This window comes from Heteronotia binoei, chromosome 1, assembly GCF_032191835.1.
Source record: "Heteronotia binoei isolate CCM8104 ecotype False Entrance Well chromosome 1, APGP_CSIRO_Hbin_v1, whole genome shotgun sequence".
Taxonomy (NCBI): Eukaryota; Metazoa; Chordata; class Lepidosauria; order Squamata; family Gekkonidae; genus Heteronotia; species Heteronotia binoei.
Genome location: NC_083223.1, coordinates 272,697,132 through 272,705,611, shown reverse-complemented (window position 1 = coordinate 272,705,611; position 8,480 = coordinate 272,697,132).

The window sequence follows — 8,480 nt, the reverse complement described above, 5'->3', positions numbered from 1 at the left end:
ATATCATTTTTAAAATGAAAAGGCATTTATTTGTCCTAGAAGGTCTTTCAAGATTGTCACAAGATTTCTCAGAGATCCTATCAATAGAGGTGAGTGAATGTTAGAACTGTTAAAAGGAATTATGTGAATTCCCTGTTAACCAATTTGTTCCTAAAATCCAACAATCATTTCCTCCCTCCCTCCCTCCCTTCCTTCCTTCCTAGGAAGAAGAAGAAGAAGATATTGGATTTATATCCCGCCCTCCACTCCGAAGAGTCTCAGAGCGGCTCACAATCTCCTTTATCTCCCTCCCCCACAACAGACACCCTGTGAGGTGGGTGGGGCTGGAGAGGGCTCTCACAGCAGCTGCCCTTTCAAGGACAACCTCTGCCAGAGCTATGGCTGACCCAAGGCCATCCCAGCAGCTGCCAGTGGAGGAGTGGGGAATCAAACCCGGTTCTCCCAGGTAAGAGTCCGCACACTTAACCACTACACCAAACTGGCTCTCCAGGAATTGCAAGTCAGCTTTGAATCAATTTCATTTTGAGCAAAAGGGAAATTCAAAGAGAGGAGGAACAGGAAGGGTGAATGTACAAAAACTTCAGAATTTTATTCCGCAAATACTCAGAGGCAAGCAGTGTCTTCCTCAGCCTCCCTGCCCTGCTGCTGGAATAACACCCTTTGGTGATAACAAAATTTTTGTAAGGCCTGAAGTAACAAAAGGATGCACTGATTTCTCTTCAAAGAGAAATAAAAGAGAAACTTCTCTTGTACAATAGAATAAGAGGCATAGAATCATGGGGTTGGGAGGGTCCATACAGACCATCTAGTCCAACCCCCTGCTCCTTGCATGACCAGCCTAAAGCATCTCCGACAAATCATCATCCAGCCACATTCTGAAGACTGCCGATGAAGGGGAGCTCACCACCTTCCTAGGAAGCTGCTTCCATCTGTGAACTACTCTGATTGTAACAAAAAAATGTTTCCTAATATCCAGTCTGTACCTTTCTTCTTGCAATTTGAGCATCGATGGCTGTATCTAAAAAAAAAATTGGAGGAAAAGAAAATTCCATTCTCCATAACGACACCGGTGCACGCACACTCAAAAAAAACATACGGCGCAGTCCTTTTCTGAACATTTTGATATTTCAAGATGTTAGTCTGCAGTAAAAAACAGCAAGAGCCCAGAAGCACCTTTGAGAAGAAGATGACGACGGTGGTGTTATTGGATTTATATCCCACCCTCCACTCTGAATCTCAGAGTCTCCGAGCGGCTCACAATCTCCTTTATCTTCCTCCCCTACATCCTGTGAGGTGGGTGGGGTTGAGAGGACTCTCACAGCAGCTGCCCTTTCAAGGACAACCTCTGCCAGAGCTATGGCTGACCCAAAGCCATTCCAGCAGCTGCAAGCGGAGGAGTGGGGAATCAAACCATGACTCATGAAAGCTCATAGCCTGCCACAAATTTTGTTAGCCTTTAAGATATTTTGATGCGTACTAATTAAAAGATTTCTATTTCACCCTTTCAAAGCTACTGGTAGCTTACAGTGGTGTCCAGTGAAACAGATGCTGAATTTAAATTTAACAATAAAAGGGCACATATTCTAAATGATAATACACCAAAACCTTAACCTGTAACATCTAAAGTGCAATGCACAATTCAGAAGTCTTAAGACAGCAGGCCAATGATATATCGTTTCAGTTCCCAGTCCTCTGGTATACTGCATTTCAGGTCCTTTCAGGCCTTATTAAATGCTAGAAAGAATGAAGTTTTTGGAGTCTCTAGTAATCTATTCCAGACATCAGGACCAACCAAATGGGTGATAGTGACCTGCATGTAGAATTGCCAAGTCGAATTCAAGAAACATCTGGGGACTTTGGGGGTGGAGCCAGGAGACTTTGGGGGTGGAGCCAGGAGGCATTAGGAGCGGAGCCAAGATCAAGGCTGTGACAAGCATAATTGAACTCCAAAGGGAGTTCTGGCCATCACATTTAAAGGGACGGCACACCTTTTCAATGCCTTCCTTCCATAGGAAATAATGAAGGATAGGGGCACCTTCTTTTGGGGCTCATAGAATTGGACCCCCTGGTCCAACCTTTTTGAAACCAGCAAGGCCAAGTCAGACACTGCAACGACCTCTCGGAGACCTTCCCAATAGGCACAGGTGTAAAGCAAGGCTGCGTTCTCGCGCCAACTCTCTTTACGATCTTCTTTAGCATGATGCTTCAAAGAGCTGCAGTAGATCTAGATGATTACGATGGTGTCTACATCTGCTATCGCACCGATGGCAGCCTGTTCAACCTGAGGTGACTAAAGGCTCACTCCAAGACAATGGAAAAACTTATCCGAGAGCTACTGTTTGCTGATGATGCTGCACTCGTCTCCCACTCGGTATCAGCTCTGCAGCATATGACGTCCTGCTTTGCAGAGGCTGCCAAGCTATTTGGCCTAGAAGTCAGTCTGAAGAAGACAGAAGTTCTCCACCAGCCTGCACCCCAGGAAGATTATCACGCTCCCCGCATCACTGTGGGTGGATCAGTTCTGAAGACAGTCCAGCAGTTCAGCTACCTGGGGTGCATCATCTCCTCAGATGCCAAGATCGACAAGGAGATTGACAACAGGCTGGCAAAGGCAAACCATGCATTTGGCCGACTGCACAAAAGAGTGTGGAGCAACAAACATCTGAAAAAAGGCACAAAGATCAATGTTTACAAAGCGGTTGTGATGACAACCCTCATCTACAGCTCCAAATCGTGGGTTTTATACCATCATCACCTGCGACTTCTTGAGCACTTTCATCAGCGCTGCCTTCGCACCATCCTCAACATCCACTGGAGTGACTTTGTGACCAACACTGAAGTCCTCAAGAGGGCGGAGGTTACAAGCATTGAGGCACTGCTGTTGAAGACGCAGCTGCGCTGGGCAGGGCATATTTCTAGGATGGAAAACCACCGCCTTCCCAAGATTGCTCTGTATGGTGAACTTTCCACCGGCCATCGAAATAGAGGGGCACCAAAGAAGAGGTACAAGGACTCCTTGAAGAAATCCCTTGGCACCTGTCGCATCAACCCTCACCAGTGGTCTGACCTAGCCTCAGATCGCAAAGCATGGAGGCACACCATCCACCAGGCTGTCTCTTCCTTTGAGAACGCACGCATAGCTGGTCTTGAGGACAAAAGGAGATTGAGGAAGAATCGCACTGCTACAGCACCAACCCCAAATCAGACTTTTCCCTGCAGCCACTGTGGCCGGACCTGCCTGTCCCGCATTGGTCTTGTCAGCCACCAGCGAGCCTGCAGCAGATGTGGACTACTGCACCCTTCTTAAATCTTCGTTCGCGAAGTCAAGCCGAGAGGGGGTGGGGTGGAATAGTACAAACAGATTGTACACGCAGGCCTACGGTAATGGAACCATTACTTTTCAAATAACTAAGTTGTGCCCTTCTTTATGTAAATTGATTGTGTGCGGATTTGTGTAACGAGTGTCAAATATTAGGATTTTTTTTAAATTAACCTTATAGAATGAAAAGTAGTCCTACCATAGCCACATTCCTCCAATGGCATCTTATCCTTTACTCAAGAATAACAGTTGCCATTGATCGGAAAGACTTTGCACTCTTCGTTTGCTCAGGTTTTGCAGGGGTGTCGAGCTCATTTGTCATGAGGGCCGGATCTGACATTAATGAGACCTTGTCAGGCCTAGCCATGTTGGGCTGGGCCACATATATATCTATTTAGGTGACAGAGATGTAAACTTTATAAAGGACACAGACAAACACAATTCAAGATTATTATTTTTTTAAACTCGAAATGAAATATGTTGAAAACATTAGCACTCGTCGGTCTTCAAGGTTCTTTCTTTTGTGTTTCTCCCAAGGGATCCAGGGAACTGGGCAAAGGAAGCTCTGGCTCTTTCCTTCCTTCCCCAGGGGACTAGGAGGGAGACAAACCTCAGCCCACAGAAGGGAGAGAGGCTTGGCTCAGTAGCTCTGCTGTTTGATTGAGAGAGCCTGGCAAAGCAAGCTCTCCCTCCCCCCTTCCTCCCCAAGGGAGGAGCCTCAGCCAATGGAGAAAATAGAGAATTTGCAACTCCTGTGTGATTGAGCAAGCCTGGCAAAGCAAGCTGTGATGCAGAAGGAAGCAAGAGAGAGGGCGAAGGAAGCAGACAGGAGCCAGTTGCTCAGGGGCCTGATAGGAGCCCTTTGGGGGCCTGATTCGGCCCCTGGGCCACATGTTTTACACCTCTGGTGTAGAGAGCCAGTTTGGTGTAGTGGTTAAGTGTGGACTCTTATCTGGGAGAACCAGGTTTGATTCCCCACTCCTCCCATTGTAGCTGCTGGAATGGCCTAGGGTTAGCCATAGCTATTGCAGGAGTTGTCCTTGAAAGGACAGCTGCTGTGAGGGCCCTCTCAGCCCCACCCACCTCACAGGGTGTCTGTTGTGGGAGGAGAAGTTATAGGGGATTGTAAGCTTCTCTGAGTCTCTGATTCAGAGAGAAGGGTGGGATATAAATCTGCAATTTTCTTCTTCTTCTTCTTTGTGTTTCTCCCAAGGGATCTAGGGAATTGGGCAAAGGAAGCTCTGGCTCTTTCCTTCCTTCCCCAGGGGACTAGGAGGGAGATAAACCTCAGCCAACAGAAGGAAGAGAGGCTGGGCTCAGTAGCTCTGCTGTGTGATTGAGAGAGCCTGGCAAAGCAGGCTTTATATCTTGGTTTTATTTAGGCATATATGGGATATAAATTTGCAATTTTCTTCTTCTTCTTCTTCTTCTTCTTCTTCTTCTTCTTCTTCTTCCTCTTCTTCTTCTTCTTCCATGAATGCTTATGAAGCTGCCTTATCTTGAAACAGACACTCAATCCATCAGAGTCAATATTGTCTACTCTGGCAGCAGCTCTCTGAGGTCTCAGGTAGAGGTCTTTCCTATCATCTACTGCCCGGTCCTTTGAACTGGAGATGTCAGGGGTTGAACCTGAGACCTTCTGCATGCTAAACAGATGTTGTATAACTGAGTCATATCCCCTTGCCCAGTGTCTCCACAGTGGAAGACCATAACCCATGACCAAAAAAGGGTCTGCTCACACATTGAATAGTACCAAGAAAAATGAAATATAAAATACCATCTATGAATAGTATGCAAAATTTAGGGAAGTAGCTGCCAGGAATTCAACTCGCTGTTATTCAAGCAATCCGCATGAGTTATCTTAATTGTATACAGTCAGAGTGAGAATAACTTCTGGCAAAACAATTCAGGTTCTAGAAATGCTGGAGATTTAGGAGCTCGGGGGTAATAATCAGTCGTCCGTCATGACAAACCGGGGGAACAAGCCAATTATTATTCTTGTCCCATTATATTCTCATTTCAAAATGATTCTCTGAAGCTCCGTCAAGAGCCAACCAGGCCTCTTTTTTTGTAGTTCAGTGTGGCCAAGTGCAAAGTAATCCCAGCTACAAATACAAGTTGATGGGGTGTGAACTGGCAGAGACTGACCAAGAGAGAGATCTTGGGGTCGTGGTAGATAACTCACTGAAAATGTCAAAACAGTGTGCGTTTGCAATAAAAAAGGCCAACGCCATGCTGGGAATTATTAGGAAGGGAATTGAAAACAAATCAGCCAGTATCATAATGCCCCTGTATAAATCGATGGCGCGGTCTCATTTGGAGTACTGTGTGCAATTCTGGTCGCCGCACCTCAAAAAGGATATTATAGCATTGGAGAAAGTCCAGAGAAGGGCAACTAGAATGATTAAAGGGCTGGAGCACTTTCCCTATGAAGAAAGGTTGAAACGCTTGGGACTCTTTAGCTTGGAGAAACGTCGACTGCGGGGTGACATGATAGAGGTTTACAAGATAATGCATGGGATGGAGAAAGTAGAGAAAGAAGTCCTTTTCTCCCTTTCTCACAATACAAGAACTCGTGGGCATTCGATGAAATTGCTGAGCAGACAGATTAAAATGGATAAAAGGAAGTACTTCTTCACCCAAAGGGTGATTAACATGTGGAATTCACTGCCACAGGAGGTGGTGGCAGCCACAAGCATAGCCACCTTCAAGAGGGGTTTAGATAAAAATATGGAGCAGGGGTCCATCAGTGGCTATTAGCCTCAGTGTATATATAAAAAAAAATTTGGCCACTGTGTGACACAGAGTGTTGGACTGGTGGGCCATTGTCCTGATCTAACATGGCTTCTCTTATGTTCTTATGTTCTTATTTGCATATTAAACCACACATATTAAACCACATATTAAACTTCTTCTTCCTTTGCATAGTAGGCCATGCCTCTCTTAGGTAGCCAGTCCTTCAAGAGATTACAGCGCTCTTCTTACAGGGCCTACTGTAAGCTCCAGGAGGTTTGGCTACATCAGGGTAGCCTAATACACAAAGGAGTTCCTGCTACAAAAAAAGCCCTGTTTCTAACAAGGGAGGGCACTCGACAGATTGGTGGGCAGAGCCAGTCACAAAATGGTGGTGCATAGCTTGGTATGTAATGTTTATCAGGTGAAAATATTCTTACAATCCTGTGCACATTTAGGGCTTTCCTGCATGAGTTCCCCCAATCCCGAGTTCTGGCCCCATCCTGCTTTGGTTTACATCCTGGTTTCCACATGCATTTTTGTGTTCTTTGTTTTCACTTCACCCCCCCCCCCTCGGGGGTTTCTTCATCTTTCTGATAAGGTTGCCAATCCCCAGGTGGGAGCAGGGGATCCCCAGCTTGGAGGCCCTCCCCCCGCTTCAGGATCATCAGAAAGCGGGGGGAAGGGAGGGAAATGTCTGCTGGGAACTCTGTTATTCCCTATGGAGATTTATTCCCATAGAAAATAATGGAGAATTGATCCACGTGTATCTGGGGCTCTGGGGGGGGGCTGTTTTTGGAGGTAGAGGCACTGGATTTTCCATACAGCATTTAGTGCCTCTCCCCAAAATATCCCCCAAGTTTCAAAATGATTGGACTAGGGGGTCCAATTCTATGAGCCCCCAAAGAAGGTGCCCCTATCCTTCATTATTTCCTGTGGAAGGAAGGCATTGAAAAGGTGTGCCGTCCCTTTAAATGTGATGGCCAGAACTCCCTTTGGAGTTCAATTATGCTTGTCACAGCCTTGATCTTGGCTGCACCCCTAATGTCTCCTGGCTCCACCTCCAAAGTCTCCTGGCTCCACCCCCAAAGTCCCCAGATATTTCTTGAATTGGACTTGGCAACCCTACTTTCTGATGATTTTTAGCCAGGACTTTTTTTGTAGCAGGAACTCCTTTGCATATTAGGTCACTCCCCCCTGATGCAGCCAATCCTCCAAGAGTTTCCAGGGCTCTTTGTACAGGGCCTACTGTAAGATCCAGGAGGGTTGGCTACATCAGGGGTGTGTGGCCTAATATGCAAAGGAGTTCCTTAGCCCCATTCAATGTTCCCTCTAAGCTGTGGAGTCTTGTGGGCAAAAATTCTACTTGGTGAGCTACTGGCATTAAAGTTGTGAGCTCCTGCATAAATTAGTTTGCTCTAAGGCCATTTGTCCTGAGCTGAGACAAAAATGTGTGAGCTGGAGGCTAAAAAATTGTGAGCTAGTTCTCACCAACTCAGCTTAGGGGGAACACTGACCACATTATACCATGTTGTCAGAGCTTTTTTGTATGAAACGCCCAGAAGGGACTCATTAGCCTATTGGGCCACACCCCCTGACATCACCATTGCTTCACACAGGGCATTTTTGTGGGGAAAGCCCAGCAGGAACTCATTTACATATTAGGCCACACCCCCAACACGAAGCCTGCTGGAACTGCATTCCTGCTAAAAAAAAAAAAAAAACCAAAAACCCAAACCCTGCAAATGGTACATATGTAGAGGTATGTGGGTGGGCTTGTAACCATAAATTTCATGATGAGGCAGTCTATGGCTGAAAATTCAGATGAAAAGGGGTATAGGAAGAGAGTTTTATGGATTCTGTGGACCACTAAAGAGACAAATGATAACAAAGATTTCAGGTTTTCATGGCTGGTAACAACATTAGGGTTTGTAGAATCTTTTGGGCTCAAGTGCCGTGTTCTACTGGAGAAAGTTTTCCTTCCAGACATTTTGTTCTCAGCTGCGGAGAACATCCTCAGTGGCGTTGCAGCCGGAGCAGGCGCTCTGACCTTCTTGGCTGCTGTGCATTGAGTGGGGCCAGGGCTGCTGGAGAGATGCTATTTCTAGGCTGGAGGGGGTGTGGTGAAAGGGCAATTGGTTTGTGGATGTGCCCATTGTTTGGTGGGGCTTCCTGGAAGCGTAGTGATAAGGAAACTGGCTGTTGAATGTGACCATTGTTCTGTGTTAATTGCTGGGAGGGTTGGAAGGGGTGTGAAGATAAGGAAGATGGTTGTTGACTGTGCTGATTGTTCTGTGGAATGTACTGGTTGTTCTGTGACTTTCTGCAATTTATAGTCTGTAGGGTGTTTTGCAGACCTGGGTATCAAGATTGGTGGATGAAAATGCCTTCTTCCTTTCTGTTAAAATTGTGCTGGTGTTTGTAAATC